The 21,523-nt window shown below is 49.1% G+C and overlaps 1 protein-coding gene across 4 annotated transcripts in view; it reads left to right on the top strand.

Moving 5' to 3' along the window:
* The window catches only part of LOC126522830 (solute carrier organic anion transporter family member 74D-like), a 181,316-nt gene that overhangs the window by 124,305 nt on the left and 35,488 nt on the right, over positions 1-21,523 (top strand). For all 4 annotated transcript variants that reach the window (XM_050171659.3, XM_055066578.2, XM_050171661.3 and 1 more), the window contains exon 3: positions 159-242. The gene's annotated coding sequence lies outside the window, so the exon portion shown is untranslated. The remainder of the gene's footprint in view (positions 1-158; positions 243-21,523) is intronic.

Genomic DNA, 21,523 nt, shown 5'->3' with positions numbered 1-21,523 from the left:
GCCGCGTGCGGGTGATTCGATTTCTCCCGCATGAACCGCCGGTGTTGTTCACGCATCCGTGTGCTGTGCGGTGCGAAGTATAGTGCGGACACCTTGTACACAAGCGAGCTTCCCTCACTCAAGTGTCGGTGGCCCTCTTTCTCTGTATCTGACTGCAGGACTGACCTGAAGTGAAAGAAGAAGCAGCGGCGGCGGCGGCAGCAGCAGCAGCAGCGGCAGGGCCTGCAACACCGCGCTTAACGGTAAGCAGTTGTCACTTTTTGCATTTCTGTTCATCAGCGCGTGAAGTTATTTTGTTGTTCAAACATGTCCGCTGCCCCTCCCTCTCCCCTTTTCTTCTTTCTCACGCTGATTGTTGTAGCGATATACCACGTGTTTCCACGGGGTGACTGTCTCTTTGACGATAGGGGAATGTTGATAGAGAAGATAGTTTTTTTACTGTCCAAGCTTCACACAGTAGCGGCGGACATGAAAAAAAAAACAATGCGCGATGTTTGCCAGTGTGACTGTTAATTGACAGCATTTCGCAAATATACTGTAGTCGTGAGTTCAGGGGGCATGTTGTAATTGCGCAATTGAAGTCAACCAGTACACGAAGCGCAACCGTCTTTCGGTAGGCACTGTGTGCCTCGCACTAGATTCGTGAAGTACTCAGAAGCGAAATGAATCGCCGTTCCTGTTAATATGTTTTTAAACTTTGGTAAAAGAAATAGTGCGCTACGGAAATGTGTTAACTAGGAACAGCGCAGTGCATATTGCGGAGTCCGTATTTCTCCACGACGGCCCTAAGCAGACACAAAGCTTCTAGCAAAACATTATGCTTTGAGTACTGGCCGACTTCGATGCTATATTTATAGCATGCGCCCCCACCGTCTATATTACCCGCCGTGGTTGCTTAGTGGTTATGGTGTTAGGCTGCTGAGCACGATGTCGCGGGATCGAATCCCGGCCATGGCGGCCGCATTTCGATGGGGGCGAAATGCGAAAACACCCGTCTACTTAGATTTAGGTGCACGTTAAAGAACCCCAGGTGGTCGAAATTTCCGGAGTCCTCCACTACGGCGTGCCCTATAATCAGAAAGTGGTTTTGGCACGTAAAACCCCATATTTAATTTTTACCGTCTATATTTCAATGTTAATCAGGCAAATTTTGTTAATTTAGTGTTCCGACGATTTTCGCTGGAACTCTGATGTCCGTCGCTGCTATGTGAAGCTTGTACAGTGAAAATGGCCGTTCTGTCTCGAATCGCCTATTTTAACAATCGAGACAACTTTAGCAGAAAAAAAAAATTTGGAGGACGCTTAGGCTTCGCCTTTAAGAGTGGAACCCGATAGCATTCAAAGACCTTTGACTGCTTCCCACGCTTCCCGGCAACTGCAGCTTATGTAACCGTAATGTTTGGCTGGATACGCTGGCGGTGAACGCTATACACGAACGCGAGCTTTCTTGTAGAAACGCGGCCTCTTGCGTGGGCCGCGTTGCGGTACGATGCGGCGGAGGCGAGCGCCATGTGGAGGTGGTTCGAGAAGCCGGGCGCGGCGATCCGTGGCCTCCGAGATTCGCGCGCGCCGACAGGCGCAAATCTGGGACGCCGTGGCCGGTCTAGAAATGCTAGAAATGCTGGATAAGGGGTTTGTGTTTGAGTTTCCGCATAACAGAATTATCTTTTCTCGTATATTCAAATTACAGTCCGACGCTATCATGTCTGTAGGTTGTGTATAAGTCGTGCTTTACGATTTTTCTGACGTATTTCACTTCGAGAAATTAAATTAGTTCAGCAACTTCTTTGCGCTGCACGGATGGTCTGAATGGTTGGGTATGCGTGGTTCGGTTTGCATTGACCGCTTTGGGTTTTGCCAAAACGATGGTGGACGATGGACACAGGACGCCGACGCCAGATTTTCTGCGACGCGGGGCTTAACGCTCTCGCGTTAAAAACACCCGTTACGTGCGCGGGCGTTTTGCCCTCCGGCCTATTCGGTCGTCTCGACGCGAACATCGAACTGCTGCGTAACTCTCAGCACGTTGGTTGCCTAATCGAGGCCGGAGCTGTCTAGGAAAAGTGCAGTGAACGCGTGGGTTCCCTTCTCCCACGGAGCTTACGGAAGAGAGAAGCTCTCACGATTGGCGAGCGGCAGAGGCACTGCGCCTCGGGATATATGCCGATGAAAGCTCCGTCTTAATCACTTTCGTCGCAACCGTATACGGTATACGCGGGCTGCAGGCGCACCCTTTCCGCTGCGATTGCTTCACGGTTCATCGCTTCTGAGCACGCGAGGCGACGGATCTGGGTCTCTCATCGCTCGCTTCGAGTACACGCGCTCCCAACGCTCTCGTCCGTTACGCTGTTCTGCAAATAACTGCCGGTGGCGCGCTCTTATGCTATATACCTCGGGTATTTCGCCCCCGGATTGTGTCTTTGCTCCCTTTATTTTTCTCCTTCGCCTTACGTTGGTCGTGTTAGCGCTGCCATGCGTTACACACATGGCCCACTCAGGCGTTCTCCAAACGCATTGAAGCCCCCGCGTATACGAAGAACTGCTGATGTCCGAGTTCCACTTTTAGCATCGCGAGGCAAACGTTGCGTTGCAGTAATTGTTCGTTCCTTTTGGCGGCTATTTCCATCTTGGCATGCCGTGCCGCCCCAACGCTGCATAGTGACGTTCGCTGCGTGATTATAGCTAATGTAAGCGTTGAGCGTTGCGCTAGATCCTAGTGGTAGAGTGGCACGTGAGCGAAGATGATGGACGTCGATGATAGGTCTCGCGCGCTGACCTACGTGCAGGCGGCCGCGAAAGTTTACGGGTCGCGGTTTCCCCGCCGCGACAAATGTGGAATCCGTGGCCGTGTTTACGGCTTGACGTTGCTTATTTAGTGGATCGCGCTGCCTGTAGCAGGCAAACTAAAAATGCTGTAGGTTCGAACTTTGAACTCCGGGCTACGTGCCCGGGCTTGACGAGAATTCAGCTTTCTGGCGAAGCGCGTGTGGCGTTAGCTTTTGCGGCCGGATTACGTCTTCTGCGTGAATACTAAGATGTCGTGCTGCGTGTTCCAGTATTTTGTAGACGCACAGCGGGTTGTTCAATAAGTGGCCGGCGCGGCACGTTTGGCGTTGTTGCAAAGTGGTGGAAAAATTAATCAACGCGAGATAAACAGCCAGACGTTAACCGGTTTACCCCCTTAATGCAGATTGCAAATGAAGTGCGTGTTAGGGAAGATAGACATGCGCGTTTTCGCCTGTGCCGCTCTGTTATATACTACGGCCGCCGTGGCGCATTTTGTAGTGAACCTGCCGCGGTTGCTTATAGTGGCTATGGAGTTGGGCTGCTAAGCACGAGGTTGCGGGATCGAATCCCGGCCACGGCGGTCGCATTTATATATGGGGGTGAAATGCGGAAACACCCGAGTACTTAGATTTAGGTGCACTTTAAACAATCCGTCCGAATTTCCGGAGTCCCCCACTACGACGTGCCTCATAATCACATCCTGGTTTTGGCACGTGAAACACCATAAGTCAACCTTCTTTAGCGTTGGCTTCACTGCTGTACCTTTAGGCTCTACATTCATCATTAGCTGTCATCACGATAAGCGCCCGCTTCATAAGAACACGATTAATTTGATCTGATTAGCACATGTGCATACGCATTGTCCTGATGGTACATTTAATATATCGCAGGTTCGATCGCAATCGATGCGCATTTATTGTTTCATGATACAACGTTTATTATTTTCTCGCTATAGTCTGTGGAACGAAATGAAGGGCTCTTCTCCACATAGCGCTTCTTATTGCAGAGAAGCCACATTTGACGGGTTTCTTTTATTTTTTTTTCAATCTTCTTTCTAAAAGGAGTTAGCGCACACGTAGTGACAATATTCTGACCTGCACTGTAAATATTTGGGAACCTCCTGGCGACAGTTTAAAGGCCAATAACGCCTGACTGTCCTTTACTTATTTATTATTATTACCTTAAAGTGTATAGAAAAGAGAGGCAGCGCATAGGTGCTGGAATTAATGTCTGATATTCGCTGTAGTGACGCCCTCGTACATTTTATTTCTTTTCTTTTTTATCCGTCAAGTTTCGGACAAGTCTCCAACGGGTTCCAAGGCGTTCGAATATACGCTCAGCCGATGTTTCTGCGCGCATAACGTAAGCACGAAAGCGGCCGGCACAGCGCTGTCGAAACCTTCCCACGTCGGATGCAGCGGCGGCTATAACCGTACGCCGAGAGCCCAACCCTTCTATAATTCCGAGCCGACCTACTTTCCCGCTACGCAGCTTCTCCCGTGGGAGCCGCGCCGCAGTTTATGCAGCTCGCCGCCGCCGTCGCCGAGACCTTTCGCTTCCACGTGCTCCGTCTTGCGAGAGAGAGAGAACGAAAAAAAGAAAAATGGCGCCGCGTTTCGCTCCCGGCCGCGAAGGAAAGTTGCCGCTTCTTCCTTGAGCTGCCCGTCGACAGGCGCTCTCTTCTTTTTTTTTTTTTGTTTCTCCTCGCAAAAGGAAAAAAGTAGAGGTATATAAATAGATAAGTGAGTAATATAAGAGCGAAAGAAAACATTTTAGGCTGGGCGCACGCAAGGGACATCAACGGAGACGAGTTGCGCGACGAGACGGCGATAAAAAAAAAAAAAAAGCGTGGTCGCGCGGTTTTTTGTGGTTTATATAGCGCACACAGAATCAGGTGGAACACGCCGAAGCAAAGATAAGGAACAGTGGAATAGGTGTGGCGATAACCGATTAGAAGAAAAGCGCGCGCGCACGCGCATGGGCAGGTTCTTTCGTGGTATTCGTGCGTTGCTGCACCGTGTTTACATAGACGCAAAAAAAAAAAAAAAAAAAAAAAAACGTGGAAAAAAAGAGAGGCGACTGCGCATGCGTGCACTATGCGTCCGGTGCGCGACGCCTCGCCGCGCGTATTTATTGCGTTTACACGCGCACCGCTGCGTCGCCCAAAATCTAGGCCGCCTCCCAATCACCGCACTTGCGCGTATATCCTCCTCTCCCCCGTTCCCGCACAGCGGTCGCGTGGCGGCGGCGGGGATTTGCGCGCCGCGATGACCCAAATTGCGCGCGCTTATATATATCACCTGTGTGCGCAACGCTTACGTATATATTGCGCTTCTGCGCGCGCACGTGCCCGGTCGGTTTCGCCTTCTCCGCTGCCGTTTTGGAGGGTGTGCGGTTTATGGCGGAGGCGGTTCGTGTCTCGATGCGGGCTTGCGGGTGCCGTCGGCTGTTTGCACCGACCCCCCACCCCCTCCGCGCGCATATGATTGCTGGCGTCTCAGCTAGGTGCGCTACGTTTTGCCCCTCCGCGGCGCCTATATTTTTCGCTGCTGCGAAGACGTTGTTGTACGGTGAAGTTTCGTAACTTGGAAGTCGTTATGTGGCGCGGTTGTAAGAACAGTGGCTGAGGTTGGAAAGGCGAAGCGTTTACTTGGAAAAGAACGTGCCGCGACGAAAGCACACGAATTGGGTGTTTGCGTGTTTGTGTGCGTGCGTGCGCGTTTCATTGCTTATGAAATAGTAGCTGAGTAGTTCACTAGAAGTCCAGTAGTGGACCTGGTTTTGTAGCCTTCCCGCACCACCGCCATCAACTCCACAAATCCAAATGTTGCGGCAAGCGAAATTTCTGCCACCGTCACTTGTTTTCGAAGTAAGCTTAATGAACATTTTTGTTTGACGGTGGAGCAGGTCGTTCTATACCTGCGTTTGTTGGACGAAGTACCTGTTCGCAGCATCACTACACAACATTCTGTTTTGTTTAAAGAACACTTAATACGTTAATGTTTTAGTGTTTCCTAACAAAATTGTGTACTCTTCTTTCTTTCTTTCTTTTTTTTTTGGCTGTGGCTGTAATAGTATTTAAACTTTGAAGCTGACATTTATGGGTGGATAACTGCATGGTTTTCGGTTTCAGCCGTGACGGTCTACCGGGCATTCGGTCCGTTAATTCGATAAATCTTTTTCAGTCCGGCAAAATGGAGCAGGCACAAGGCAGTGATTTACATACCGTGCCACGACACGTCGTCTTGTACGGAAACGCGGCAGAGTTAAATCTCTTCTCGCCGGTGCAGCGTGCAGATAGTTGCCATAGGAAAAGAACAAAAAATTCTCGCGAGTGCTCCGAAAATACTAGCACGTCGCAAGACGAGGATATACCTATGTCGTAACTTTGAAAGGAAATACCACTGCATTCGCTTCGAACGCAGACGAGGCGCCACGGTATGCTACCCGTGTCCTCCCTGCGAGCCACGCGTTGGTAGCGGTATGTATACTCCTCGTTTTCCATTCCTCGGGTGTGTGTATATTCTACTTATGCGCCGACCTCACGGTAGGGGCGCGCGAGTATAGGCAGCAAGACGCACGTCGCGTCTCGAAAAAAAAAAAAAAGAAAAATGCGCTGCGGCTCGAAAGCGTCCGTGCGCTCGCAGCGGAGCGCCCTTGAAATTCTGCAATGCGCCTCACGCGTCTTTCTTGACTCGCGGATATATATCTGCTTGCATCATTCTCCTCGCGCGAGGATCGTGCCGGCATGTGCAAGTGCGGGCGTGTGTTTTTTAAGCGCGTTTACGTATATGGGTGCTTGCATGTGTCATGTGCACATACAGGGCACCAGTTTGAATCAGGCTCCGAGGGGCCACGAGTGAGTGCGCTCGCGTTTGAATTCTGTTACCAGCTGGAGTGCCAGTTCAGTTTGAGGGCTGTAATGGGGGCGAGCTCCACCACTGGAAAAGCTGGCGCCACCGTCGGCGCGACGTGGCATGAGGGATCACGTGGACACAGCGGCCGCGTTGGCTGCTTCGGAAGCGCCAAGCGAGCTGAAAACGAAAGTTTAAAGCCCCACCTGCGCTGCGGTTCTGATTAAGTGGTGAGGCATTCCCATCTTGGGTGCCTGCTTGACAACATTTGAAATCACTATAATAGGTAGTGGCTGCCTTTGCAGGCGTGCAGCATGGTAGGCTATATACTGCTCGGTGGCGCAGTGCTGGACGTACGCAACGGAGCCCGGAGTCAGCCTTATTCATACGTAGCCGCAGGACAAGATGTTGCGTGAAGTTTGGCTCGCGAAACTTAGAACCGGTAAACAGCCATCGGCTACAACTCGGGTATGCCGCAAGCACAGACGCGAGGAAGATTTCTGCTACAGCGCCGGGATTGCGATGTTCGGTGAGTAGCAGAAAACGCGCACTGAGACGTTCGCTCGCGCTCGCTGCCCGGCTAATGTCACGACGGTTTGGTATATGAATTTGTTGATGCTAGACACTAGCAAGTTTACTGGAACGGAAAGGGAGTGGTAAGAAGCACATTAAACAAAGGCATGGCATATGGTCATGTTTGTGTTATGAATCAGCGCACTGGATTACGAATAAGAAGCAGCGCGAAATTGCCCGGTGAGTGCATACAGTGCAACGCAACTTTAGAAATAATATTGAAACGTCCAAGAATTTAGAAGAAAGAGATATTGAATCGTCGCGACGGCACATCACAGTCGCCGTAGGCGTCGAAGTCCCTTGTTAAAACGAAATTGTTTTTGAACAGCTCTGATAACGTCCAGGCAACAATGGTAGCTTGTGGAGTGTCAAATGCTCATATTCTGCGACCTAAAGCTCACAGCACGGTGCGAAAACGCTCTCAGTGAAAATGAAACATTGTGCGCGCGGACATCCATGCAGACGCGCAGTCGGTCGCCCCGAACCCGTGCGATCGCTGCATGCATTGAGGCTTCGTTCTGTTATGCGCCATTTGGTTATGCAGACCGTCCATTATAAGAATATATTTCACAGAGTTTGTGCTCAGCGATTGCCGACCTTTCACGCAAGCCGGTTCGGGAGACTTCATCGCGGCGACCGCGCGCGCCAGTGGCTTTCACTGTACGTATTCGGTCAAGAGATGGCGTCTGTAAACGATTCTGTGATTTCAGTTTGCCCGAGATTATTATTTCGACTTTAATAGAGTTCGCTCGTTTTGAGAGTACTTACAGAAATCTCCATGAGGGCTGCCGCGTGGTGTTCTTATTGAGCACCGTAAGCGAAACCTGTGAGGAGCGCTCCGTGGGATCCCTCATACTACGCAAGGGAGGCGCTTCCGACAGATGGCGACTCCGTAAGTCCTCGCCCCCAATACCGCCCCGTCACCTATAGCTATGCCGCTGGCGACTTTGGTGGGTCTGGTTGTGGATCCTGGTACGGAAGCGCGGTCTGTCCACAAGGAGAGAGAGAGAGTGAACTTTAATGAGCACCAGTAGTTCAGTCGGCTGGGCCTAGGCCTCCCACGATGGGACGTCGAGGTCTTGCCTCTTCGCCGCTTCGTAGGCCTGCTTGGTCGCCCAGAGTTGGTCGTCGAGATGGGAGCTGCGCAGGGCGGCGTGCCATCTCGACGAGAGGGTCACGGGATTAAGGTCTGGGTATTGTTGTTTGCACTCCCATAGCATGTGGGGGAGTGTTGCCGATTCAGTTTTACAGACCTTGCACGTCTGGCTCGGGTAGATGTCGGTGTATATGGTGTGATAGCGTGTGAGGGAGGGGTATGTATTCGTCCGTAACAGGTGAAGGAAGCTTTCTTTTTTTCGGCACACCGTGATGGCCTCTTTTGTGACACTTCACCGCCTCAGGAGCGAGGTGAACTATACTCGTATAGCGCGCCTTACCGCCAATGGCCGACGTTCTGCCCAGACTCGAGTAACGCATGTCGCCAGGTTCGAAGCATACACACCCAGCCTGACCACCTGACCCGGCCAGCGGGCTTCGTCTTAGCTGTGGCTGAAATTGAAAAGTAGAAAATAATAAAGAAAATGGAAATGAAAGTGGACACGAAAAGATTACTTGTCTTTCATTTCCATTTTCTTTCATTTCAACCACAGCTAATTTTCCCTATGCTTTCCTTGCCTTCATTGAGTGTTGGCTCTATGTAGGTATATATGTATGTAGGCATGTTGTAGAGAAGGATTGGAACGGTATAGTGGGTAGCCCCATTTCTTATGCGCGCTGACCCTCTAGTACGTGGTGAGGCAGTCCTCCACATCGGTGTCAGCTGCGCCAGTGAAGTTGGCAGGGCCGCGGTGACGGGGCACACCAGGACACGTGGTCGGTGCAGAAGGAGGTGGTGGTTGCTAGGAGGCGTCCTGGTGCATGGTATGGGATCGAAGTTCCATGGTGGGTGTTTTGAGGGCAGAGCACTCTCCACCAAAAGCGCTGGCGAGGGCGACCCACTCTACCGTTCCAATCCTTCTCTACAATATATATAAGCATGCACCAACCAGCCCAAACGAACAGAACCTCCCAATGAGTTCGAGTGGGGCACGAATCTATATCGGAGTCCCCGTGAATCGGAGTTTGTGCGAGTCTGAATGAGTTCGTGTAAGCTTGAATCGCACGTGGTTCAAACTTACAGGCGTCGGTGGTCACGTGATCTGCCGCGTTTTCGGGGGGGAGCATGCGAACGCGACAGCGAGGGTAATCGCGCACTTGTGCGCGCTGTCTTCCCGCGCGCCTGTATAGTGTTGCAGGTCACGTGGTCCGCTGAGTATGTTGCAGGTCAGCTCACATTTGTGAGGCACATATACGGCGCGTTTCGTCAACGACTCCTGACCGCCGTCGTTACTTACGCCCCTTAGTCACCGTTGCGACACGGAATTCGCTAGAAGACTGTGCACATATAGCAGGTGCTTCGTTTCCGTGAATGCCATTGTCAGCCTGTGACGTCATCTCCACAGAAGCGGCAGTTCGAGTAGTGCGCGGTGCCAAGGGGCCTTATATTAATATATATATTTTTTACTTTTGCCGTCGACATTAGCTAGAATGCAAAAGCACCTTTCCCAGAAATCCCATTCTTGTGCGTTCCACGTTGGAGAAGCCGTTGAACAGCGCGCTGCTATTGTTAAGCAGCACGCGCCGCGCTCATGTCAGGCTGTGGAGGAGGTCTTATACGGCGTGGCTAAGGTGCCCTTGTTTTGCTTAGCGATTTAAAAGGAAGTAGGCCAGATTACTAGAAAAGAGAACAAGAAGAACATTTGCAATGCTTCTCGCCTTCATTCAATCGCTTGAGTCGGGTCTCTCCGAGTACAAACGAATTGACATGTAAATTGGACCCCGCACTCCTATATATTGGCTCTCTTGTGCTCCTTTAAGTTTTCCAGAGGCCCTCACATGCGCTTTATGATCGGAAGGTGCTGTCGTTTTCCTTCTTTTTCACTGTTTTTGAAGGCTTTTAACGGCATTAGTTGGTTTCGGGAAACCCGCGAGCGATTCCTGACCGTTTATTCTCGCCTTCTTATTCGCCATTTCTCCGTATATTCTTTATACCTATAGAACAACGCGCGTTCGGGGCCGTGTGCGCGCTTTTCGAAGAAAGACTGCTTTCTTTCCGCCGCTAGTTTTCTCGCATCCTGAACCTCTCCTTGGAACTCCTATTCGCGCTCTGTTTCCCCTCCTCGCTCCCGACTCTTTTTTTTTTTTTTTGCAAGCGCCTCGAAATATATCTTACACTTGCTCGGCATATTTTCACGCGGTGTTGCAGCGCGCAGCCACAGTTATTAGTGGTTCGTTGCCAACATCCCATGGTGCTCGCGAGAAAACGCGACAGCGAAGAAAAAAAGCACCCCGTCATCATTACAGGAGGAGTAATCTGTGTGTCTGCCCCTGTTGGGACGCGCCTTGACCGTCGCCGTGCTTACGTCCCCAGCAATAATGCGGCCTTAAGCACTGGTAAGTTGATCCACTCCTCGTGCTGGATTCGCAGAGGGCGAACGTTTTTTTTTACATCGTGCGGCTTCTTCACTATCCACGCAGCGCCGCCGTGGCGTACATCCGTAGTTACACTGCCCGCCTCTCGGCCGTTAAGTACAGTCGAGTGCAAAAGTCCAGAGACCACGGCACATGCAATATATATATATATATATATATATATATATATATATATATATATATATATATATATATATATATATATATATATAAACTTTTGCACTCATCTGTACAACCGTGAAATAATGTCTGCGTTTCCGAGAAATTCTTTTTTTCCACCCTTTTTCTGCCTTTTTTTTTCTCACATACTTTCCATTGCCGGCGTGCATCCGCGGGGCCGAATTCGTGAAGCTTTTTTTCGTTCTTAGACGCTGTTTCTGGTTGTTCGGTCGCCTCCGCGCTAATGTGTTTGCTGTCTCTGTTGGATAGTTCTTGTTATTACGAAATCATGTGTCGTAAACTCTGCTTCCTCATTTTTCCGGGCCTTGGAGCCGAGCACACAAAACTTTTCGTTCGTACAAGAGCTGTTTCTTGTTGTCTGATTGCCTTCCCTGATAAAATGTCCTGCGTTATGGTTGTCTAACATTTGCTTGAACTACCAGTTCTTGCGTAAGAACGTTCTTTCTTTCTTTATGGGTCTGCAGGAGTCCACCTATATGTCACGGTTCCAGCAAGGGTCTTTCGCCTTTTTTATTCGCTAATGATTACAGTAACCTGCTACTAATTACTAGCAGTGCCACATTTTGCTCTTTACTATATAAATTCGATGAAGTTCTCGTAATGCCTCTCACAGGTTCTTAAATGATGGTGAAGACATTGGCGAGTAGCGACACGAACAAGTTGTGCTCGCACAGAATGCCGCTGATAATCTTTCGACGTGAGAGAATGGCATCATTTTTGAGCAAGTTACGTAAAATGTCGAATTTTGAGGCGGCACGCATGTTTATTCGCAAAGCGCCAACAAACTATATTGCCGAGTGACCCAATTAAAAGTGTATAAACGAATGCTTCGAGTCTTGCAAATGCAACAAATGTCTTTCGTTGACACGTGTTTTTTTGCTTTGAATACTTGGGGTGCATCCAGAATGTCGACTTTCTTCTTTTTTTTTTAGCGAACAAATGTTCTTAATCCTGTCCAGTCTGACTTTACGGGAGGCTACTGTATAAAGACTGTACTATATTGTAAAGGGCAGAATTGAAAGCATTCGACGTATAGCACACTCTACTGGAGATTGGTACTAACGGGTCGAAAAGAATAGCATGGGAAAACGCGTGCAGAACTGTTCGGCGTGCAGAACGCATCGCCGAAAAGTTTTTTACATTACTGTTGAGTCGTAAGTATCAAACACTTTTCCCAAACTCCTCCCTGTCTTTTAACTGCGCCACAAGATCCGGTTGCTGGTTCCGGAGATCTTATAATTCACGACAGAAGAGGCGCAAACTTGAGAAAGTGTCCCTGGTTTCGCGCCGGCTTTCTTAGCTCTCGCAGTATACTGCACGCAACTATCGAGTCCGATAGCTTCGAGCTACAACGGTTGGGCCCTGTAGCTACTGTAATTTGTGGGTGCGATGGTTCAGTGCCCCAAGGCACTTGACACTGCGTGGCGCGCACACAAGGTTGTCGTCACCTGAGCTCGACCTTGTTAACGGCACAGCGCCGAGACGATCCTGATTGTTCCGAGAAGTGTTTGTGGGCGCGCCCGATTTGCCTTTATTATTTGTCGAATCCTGTATCACTTTTTTTTTTGTTAATTGATTGTACCGGAGTGCTTTTCTTTGCCTCCTTCGTAAGGAAAGTTGTGGCGTGCGCAGTAAATCCTCGCGTGAACGGAGAACAAGCATCGAGTTAGGAGTTGCACGTTCACGAAGAGAAATTGCGTTCGCTATCACCAACGGCGCGCTACAGGCTTTACGCACGGGAAAAAAAAAGAAAAGAAACTGAGATAAGGTGTTGCAAGCAATGGCCTGCATGCACGATTTGTCGTTTCTCGGAAGCATTTCGGAGAAGCGCGTTTCCCGGAGACGCGTCCATTTTGCGCAGAAATTAATGGTGCGGCCGGAAACGTGATCGGCCGAAGCAAGCGACAGCGCTTTCACGGGCTTGCGACACTTCGTGATGATTGCAGAGCGCAGCTCGCGCGTGAGCCGTTCGATTGTCGACCGAGCTGTACTGCTTTTCGCCCCCCCCCCCCCCCCATCTCCTTTCTTTTTAGTTGCCTGTTGCTTCTTGTGGAAACAGTTTTACGAACGGGTTTTTGTTGCTCAAGGTAAGCATGACAGATGGAACATCACGTTGCCGCTGCGCGGAGGAGCCTGGGGACATCGACGACGACTGCATTGGTCAGGTGACTCGCGGAGGAGCGGTACAGCTAGCACTCGAGAGATTGACAGGTGGTTACAAGAAGGCGCAAAAGATGAAGCGATGAGGCGTGAGGAATATCTGGGGAACCGGTGCAACTGTCAGGATTTCGTGCTAAGCGAACATTCCTCGACTGCTGATCCGGCGTCAATATCGATCTCGCAACGTGTATGTTAATAATCAACAAATAATTAGCGTACGTCAGGAAGTTATTTAGTCATTCAGTGATATCACACACGCCCTTTAAACGTTGGTAGTTGTACCTGGCATCGCGGCCACTGATGGTCATGCGTTCAAAGTTGGACTCGGTTGCGTGGTACTGATGGTAGATGCTAATAAACTTTAAATAATAATAGTAAAAGAAAGATGTGTGGTGACTTTGCGTCCGTGCCATGATTCATTTGTTAAACAAGAAAATTCCTAATGCCGGGTTCCATAGTGCGTACGGTGTACTAGACAAGCATCGCCCTTTCCACGTTTGCTTTTCCATGGCCGCTGCTGGGAATTGTAACGTCATCAAACAATTAGGAATCAAAATTTTTGTGACTGCATCGGTGTGCCTTGATTTGTTCGTTAGGCAGGAAAATTTGTGAAATCGAACTTATAACCGTGCGCAGTTTAACCAGAATTATACCGGCTTGCCACCCTTTCCGCACTTGATTCCGCACGACTGCTGTTATGAGCTGTGAGCGTCATCCTCGAGGGGACGCCGCATTAAGAAAAAAAAAAAGAAAAATAAATCGTGGCCACTGCACGTTTAACAGTTATAATTGGTTCGCTAAAGCGCGACATTCGTAAAATCCAACTCATAACTGCTTCGAAGTTTCACCATACATATCTGCTTGGCATCTTTCCTGCGTTGGCTTCTCAGGGCGTGTCGTCCTCGCTAGTCCTCATGACACCATTTGTGCGAGTCAGTATTTGGTGGCTATAACTGGAAAATTCGTGAAATCGAGCGCGGAATTTCATCGCAGTTTCAGCCGACGAACCTGCGGTATTTCCCGCCTTTGACTTAGCAGGGATGTGCATTCTTCGAGTGCTCCTGTCAGTGTTTATAGACGAGCCGGGATTAGTTCGTTAAACCGAAAAATTCGCAATATCGAGCTTCGGACTGCGTTGTAGTTCAGCAGAGAAATCTGCCTGCCGTCCGTGCCGCGTTCGTTTCTTCGCGGCTTTTGTTACGAAAAGCGTCGTCTACCAGCTTCGCAACTATAAGAAAGAAAGAAAGAAAGAAAGAAAGAAAGAGGCGGCAGAACAGTGAGTCGGCCATGCATTTTGCTGGCGTCTCGCTGTCTTTGCTCGGTCTGCAGAGAGCGTGTTGTGTGGTATATCCTATACATACGCCTGCTTTCTGACGAAGGCAGGACGCAGCTGGCGAGCGATAACGCTAATTGCGCGAGAGATAGCGAGGCGGTCCTTTCTTTCTTTCGAGCCCTGTTCCTTTCTTTCTTGCTTACGTTCTTTGTTTTCTCTCGTCTTTATATCTTTTCGCGCCGAGTTGTTATACGACCTATCTCTCTTCCTCGCAACTTGGAGCGCCACAAGGATTTTCTTTCGTCCTTTTTTTTATGTTTTGCCTGCTTGAGCTGTGAGCTGCAGGGGGTAGCTGCTTCCCGCTTTTTCTCTTTCTTTTTTTAAATGAACTTCGTATATTCTTTCTGTCTTCGCTGCGCCGAGCCTTGGTACTCTGTGCAGCTCGTTCTGTGTATTGTGTGTTGGCTCCGGGGCATTGTTTCGTCGTCGTTCGTCTCGCTGCGTACGCTGCCGCGTTTCTAGTGCCTGGATAAGTTCTTTCTTTTTTTGCTTTTCCAAACAATGGGGTCCCTCGCCCGCGTTTCCCGCATAATGAATGATGAACGACGTGGGACGTGTAAGCGAACGTGTCTGGCGTAATGTACGAGTTTCGACCCTTAAATGGTAGCCGCGTCACGAAAGAACGGCAGACCGCGGAGCTTATACTTGAGAGAGCAAATATTGTTGCTTACTGGTCTGAAAAAATTAAGTGAGAAGCCGACCTTCCTAGATGGCAGCGTTTGCGAGTAAAGATGTCGGAATGAGACACCTATCACTAAATGAAATTATGTCTCTCCTTCTTTTTTCAAAATTTTGTGCTGCTTTCTCATGAAGTCGCAAGTCACAGCGCAGCCGGCATGTTTTACCGGAGTTATTTCTTATTCTTAAAGAACTCTGCTTTTTCGTAAGCTGTAGTGCGGTAGCTATAGCTGGGTGACTCGGTACATCTGCATTATTACTTACAGTTCGAACAAATAAAAGACGGACAAAGAGAGACGAACACAAACGCTGACTCACGAATAAAAAAGTTTATTGCTTACAAACAATCATAAATTGCATAACCTAACCTGATCTAAACTAACTGGGTTGAGCTTAACGTGCGGAGTGAACAGATGTTCTCACAAGAACGGTCCTTACGTTGGGACAGTTCCTGAATAGCAGATGCCAGCTTGATGTGGGACATATGAGTAGAGAATACAGCCGGTCAGCCAATGGCAATCAACACTTACGAAAAAAAAAAAAAAAAAAAAAGACGGATGAATGCAGCCGCTCGAGTACGTGATGATTGATACGAACCGTGATGTACGGATGACTCGGGATATATATTTGAACAAGGACCCGAACAGAAATGATTTACTTGGCGTCTGAACTGGAAATCCGAGCCCATATCTTATCTGACGGAACTTTTGAGGTCAGATATGTTATTGATATTTAACGTAGCTAAGGACGTGCTACCGGAGCATCGGCGAGCCTGTAAGCATGGGCATCAGCTCTGGCGGCCGCGCATCTTTTGAAGTGTGTGTTAACCACTGCGCCCGCAGAACATTTATTTGGGCGTTTGTTGCGGCGACAAATCTTACGTTCAACATATCTGCACGCTATTGTTAACATGTCAGCAGCGACGCAATCATCACAAAGTTATTCCCTGTATCTTCTCATTTTGGAACAAAAGAGCAGCGTAACAAAAGAATGTTTCTACTCCGTTATAGTTGATCGTATACATCGTCAGAAGTGTGCGCCCGTTAGCTTGCTTTCAGTATCGTTCAAAACATTCACCGAGCTAACTTGCAATAGAACACCTGACCTCACTCAACCAAGAGAACGGGCTGCAGCTTCAGGAGGAGACAGTCTACAATGGATCACGTCCGTGTCATCAGTCAGGTAATTGAGAAATCTGCGGAGTGCGATCAATCTCTCTATGTTGCTTTCGTAGATTATGAAAAAGAATTTAATTCTGTAGCTATACCAGCAGTCATAGAGGCATATTGCGTAATCAAGGAGTACAGGAGGGATGCGTGAATATCTTAGGAAATATCTGCAACAATTCTACAGCTACCTTGGTTCCCCAAAAGAAAACTAGAAAATTACCTATCAAGGAAGAGGTCAGGCAAGGAGACACAATCTGTCCAATGCTATTCACTGCTTGCTTAGAAGTATTCAAGCTATTAGACTGGGGAGGCTTAGGAGCGAGGATCAACGGCGAATATCTCAGCAACCTTCGGTTTACAGTTGACATTGTCCTGTTCAGCAACACTAGGGATAAATTGCGACAAATGATTGAGGACCTTAACCGAGAAAGTTTATGAGTAGGGTGGAAGATTAATATGCAGAAGACAAAGTTAATGTTCAATCGCCTGGTAAGGGATCAATAATTCATGATCGCCACTCAGCCTCTAGACTCTGTGCAGGAGTACGTTTATCTAGATCATTTACTCGCAGGGGAGGCTGATCATGAGAAAAAAAAATTACAGAAGAATAAAAATGGGTCAGAGTGCATTCGGCAGGCATTACCACATCCTGACTGGGAGTGCACCACTGTCGTTGAAAAGAAAAGTGTACAATCATTGCATTCTACCGATGCTGATACATGGGGCAGAAACTTGAAGGTTAATAAGAAGCTCTAGAGAGATGGAGCTCTAGAGAGATGGAACGGAAAATGTTAGGCGTAACGTTAAAAGACAGGAGAAGAGCGATGTGTATCAGAGAGCAAACGGGGACATTAAAGAGAGAGAGAGAGAGAGAGAGAAGCTGGGCAGGCCATGGTAATACGTAGGGCAGATAACCGGTGGGCCATTAGAGTTACAGAATGGGTGCCAAGGGAAGGGACGCGCAGTCGAGGAAGGCAGAAAAACTCGGTGGGATGATGAAATTAGCAAATTTGCAGGCGCAAGTTGGAATCGGGTAGCGCAAGACAGGAGCAGTGGGAGATCGCTAGGAAATGCCTTCGTCCTGCAGTGGACATAAACATAGGCTGTTGATGATGATGATACATGGTCACAGGATGGCGCCACCAGCATTGCTGTTGCCAGACACGTCACTTCAGGTATCTCTGCACTCACAGTTCTAATAGAGAAAAATAATAATAATAATAGAGAATATATATATATATATATATATATATATATATATATATATATATATATATATATATATATATATATAATGGACCCTGGAGAGGTGTCTGGTGGCATGCCCATACGTGCTACTCCAGATCGGATCGCTTGTGCGTCTGTGCGTATTATACTAATGTAGATATGCAGATCGCCGCGTATGGGGTGTATTTACGTCAGCGCTGCGATTCCGATTACTTGCATTTCTGACGAGTCTGTGGCGCTGGCGCTGTGGTTGACATCCATGGTCTGGTATAAACGCAGCAAGCTCCTCTTAAGGGGCAAATGTTTTTAAAAGGCTTTCAAACGCGGAACGGGAAGGAAAAAAAAAAAAAAAGAAGACTGTGCCGTCACCGTCACACGGGAATGCATCGGCGGAACTCGGCGTGCTGTGTGACAAGGGTTACATAAAAATAAAAGGTGGGGGGGGGGGGGGGGGGCTGGAATATCCTTAAGAGACGTGACCCTTTATATACTTGCGCCATGTTATATAGGATGGAGCGCGTTAAACGTGTTATCGCGTGCTGGTTAGTTTCGGCACACAACCGGGGCTGGCGGCCGGAAAGCCTTCGACACTGCAAAACAGACTGCCCGCGCGTGCTTTGGCCGCAGCCAAAGCTGTTCGAGTAAAACTTGCACGTCCCTTCTCTCTCTCTCTCTCTCTCTCTCTCTGGGCGCTCGCGTCGCCGTCAACAGCCGAGACGACCGGCGCCGGCGTTTCTTTTTAGTCGGCTGGAAAGCGGAAACGGTTTGGCGTTTTGTTTCTTTCGCTCGAAATGTATCTTACTTCTTCGAGGGGGAGAGGAGGCTTTCACTGCTCGCTCGCCGCCCTCCCTCTACAGTGTAAGCATTGCGCCGAGCTCACGTTGGCGTCTCTCTCGCGCGCTCCCTTCTTTCTATTCGCACGCTCGGTTGCTCGGTTTTAGCATACGCCACCTGGGAAAATGGCGCCCCGGAGCTCGCAACTTTGTTGCTACATGCGTGTGGCCCGGCTCACCCTGTCCGAGCGGGCGCACGGCACGGCTGCGTTATATACGCGTGATTCCTCTTGACGGTAGGAGGGGGGTCGTAGTACGTGTGTATTATACTCCCGAGGAAGGCCTCCTTTCGTTCTGCAGCGGCCGTGAACTGTCTCGGTTGCTGTCTTACGACTTGATTACGCCGGTCATTGTTCGCCGGATTGCGTATAATCTTACCGCCGCTGGCCCGTCGCTGAGCCGCCGACGGCTGGTGTCGTTCGTAAAGCAGGGAGACGCGCGCCCTCGCTGGGTCGCAGGTCCGAAAGGAAAGTTCTTTGTCCTTTGCCGGGACGTGAACGTACTGCGTACGCGGGCCGCCCCATTTTGCATGATGACTGCGAGAGACAGAGAGAGAGAGGGGGGAGAGAGGGAGAGGGAGGAAGGGAGGGAGGGATAGGGATATATTGAAGAAGGAAACACAAAAACGAAGGAATAGAGAGAGGGTAGACAAGGGCGGGGGGGGGGGGGGGGGGGAGCATATGCATTGCTTTTGGAGTTCTTTGCGGTGGTTAATCCAGAACTGAAATTTGAAGCGGGCGAAATTATCTCTTGAACGAACAGGCAAAAAAACATTGCAGCGGCCACGCGTTACGCTTATTTGTCCGATGAGCAGCCTTTATCGGTTAGCGAGTGCCGTGCGCTAGACGATAATGAAAGAAGGTAAACGGAGGCTCGCGTAGCAATTACCGCGCTGGATACTTGTGCTGCTAGCGACTGTCCAGCGACGTGGCTGTTTTAAATTGTTATGGATGCCATTACGTTCTGTTGAATGTTGTAATACGATTGTGTTGGGCGGCTTTCTGTTTGTAGATGATTTTAGTGAACTTGAGGTGTATGTAAACAAAAAAAAAGAATGTGTTTACTTCACATTTATGTAGGTGTCCCAACTTTCATGCGCCAAGATTTAAATATATGCAAATGCCACGTAGCTGAACACATCCAAGGTAATGTTGTTTGCCGTAATTGGATAATTAGTCTTACTTCTCAACTTCTGAAATATTATAGCTAGATGAAAAGTGTCAATAAGAAAATTGTAACGCAACATGAAAAACTCCCGATACAGCTTTTTGTTGCTGAATACGTGCTAGATAGTATTTTTCCGAGCGTGAAATAAACCCGCGAATACACGCAAAATTGCTACGCGACTTGCCGCTCGAGGCACTTTGCGTGTATATATGCGACAGCATGGATATGCGGGCCTCGAAAAAGTTTCGATGGTGTCTGCACGATTGTAGCATGCACCTGAAAAGCTGGCTTCTCCACCATGAGAGTCTTAGAGGGGGGAAGCCAGCTCTTCCTGTGTTTTTCATTTTACACGTGGTTAGCCTGACTCGGGAAATTCTAAAAGCTACCGAGATAGCACGGGCAGCTGGAGATATATGCGTCAGTATGCCTTCTGTGGCTTTATCAAAGAAAGAGCTTGACTTCTTGGCGTAGACGGCACGTGGCACTTTACCTTCTTCCTCTCCCTCGGCTCTTTCCATTTGCAGATTTAAATGTATATATATATATATAATGCTCTTGATCCGCAATAAAACCTTAGTTGAAAGCCAGCGCATGTACTGTCTCGACCTGCCCTTTGTTCTTCTGCGCTATGTCTTCTGCATAACGCTGAATTACCAACATACCCAGACATATTCCCTTGTGAGGTTAGTATAGTACTGCCTATGTTGGAAGTATACCTACATGTACATATTCGCTTACCCCAGAAACGTTACCATGGCAACAGTAGGCCTGCGCATTGGTATACACAAACATACGAGTATATACACACATTGGTATGCACAGGTTCCGCACGTGCTTGAAGGTATGCAACCGCATTTGCTGTGCAAACGGAAACCTTTTGCATTTCTTTTCCACAAACGCTCGCTCATTCGCTCGCTCGCTCGCTCGCTCGCTCACTCGCTCGCTCACTCACTCACTCACTCACTCACTCACTCACTCACTCACTCACTCACTCACTCACTCACTCACTCACTCACTCACTCACTCACTCTCGCATACTGTACTCGACTCACGCGTAGTCCCACACACAAGCAAGCACGCGCGGATACGCTGCTGCTCTCTTTGTGTGCGACACGCATCAATACACAAACGTATAGGACACGCTTGAATCTTTGAGTCTTCGCACTGCGGTATGTAATCGCTATGGTTTGGTTCGAGTACCAGCTAATTATCTTGGAAGTCTGCTCGCGATTGACGATGAAGTACCTACTCCCTCGCACTTACTCTTATGCGCCGTTTAACAATTGCGCAACCGCGGACAAGAAAGCTCTAGATAGCGTTTCGAAGCGCACGTTGCTTGCGTGCATCGTGCCACTGAAGGCGAAAAATAAACAGATAGAGAGCGAGAGAGAGACGCGACTCTCTTCTTCTAATCCCGTGCGCGTGCTGATCGCTATCTCGAGCCTGAATAAAATATGAGAGCGACGCATGCGAGGCATAAAAGAAACTGACATTAGGCCTCGGCCGCCGCTCCTGCCTCATCCGGAGAAAGCGCCAGGGTCGACTTCTTCACCGTGTCACGCGCGCGCGTTGCCTTGGCACCGGCCGCCCTCCTGGTATCCGTTAATCCGCGGCGCTGGGAGATCGCAATCTGCAGAGAGAGTGAACAGCGCATGCGCCGAATCTGTGCCACTCTTGACTATTCAGGGCCTCGCGTGAGTCGACTGCTCGAAATGTCGTCGGCACATCCGCACGCTTCTCCCGCTACCTTCCTGGCAAAAAAGAAAGAAAAAAGAAAAGTGGAAGCACCCAAACGGGCCGTTTGCTGTTTAATTGGGCGTCTGCACCTGCCATTCGACGCGGCGGTTCACCCAGCCCTTCCTGTGTCGCCCATACTCTCTCCCTAAAAGCGTGCAGTATATCGTAGGTGTCGCATGCTTAGACAGTAGACGGTCTGCAGGCGGGGAATTGTGTTGATTCGGTACCATCAGTACCACCGTGGGTTGATTATTACTGGGGGAAAAAATGAAGACCTAACTTCCTTCATAATAT

The sequence above is a fragment of the Dermacentor andersoni genome, chromosome 6 (genome assembly GCF_023375885.2).
Source record: "Dermacentor andersoni chromosome 6, qqDerAnde1_hic_scaffold, whole genome shotgun sequence".
Classification (NCBI taxonomy): Eukaryota; Metazoa; Arthropoda; class Arachnida; order Ixodida; family Ixodidae; genus Dermacentor; species Dermacentor andersoni.
Note: the sequence above shows the minus strand (reverse complement) of the source record. Positions and strands in the feature narration are given on the sequence as shown.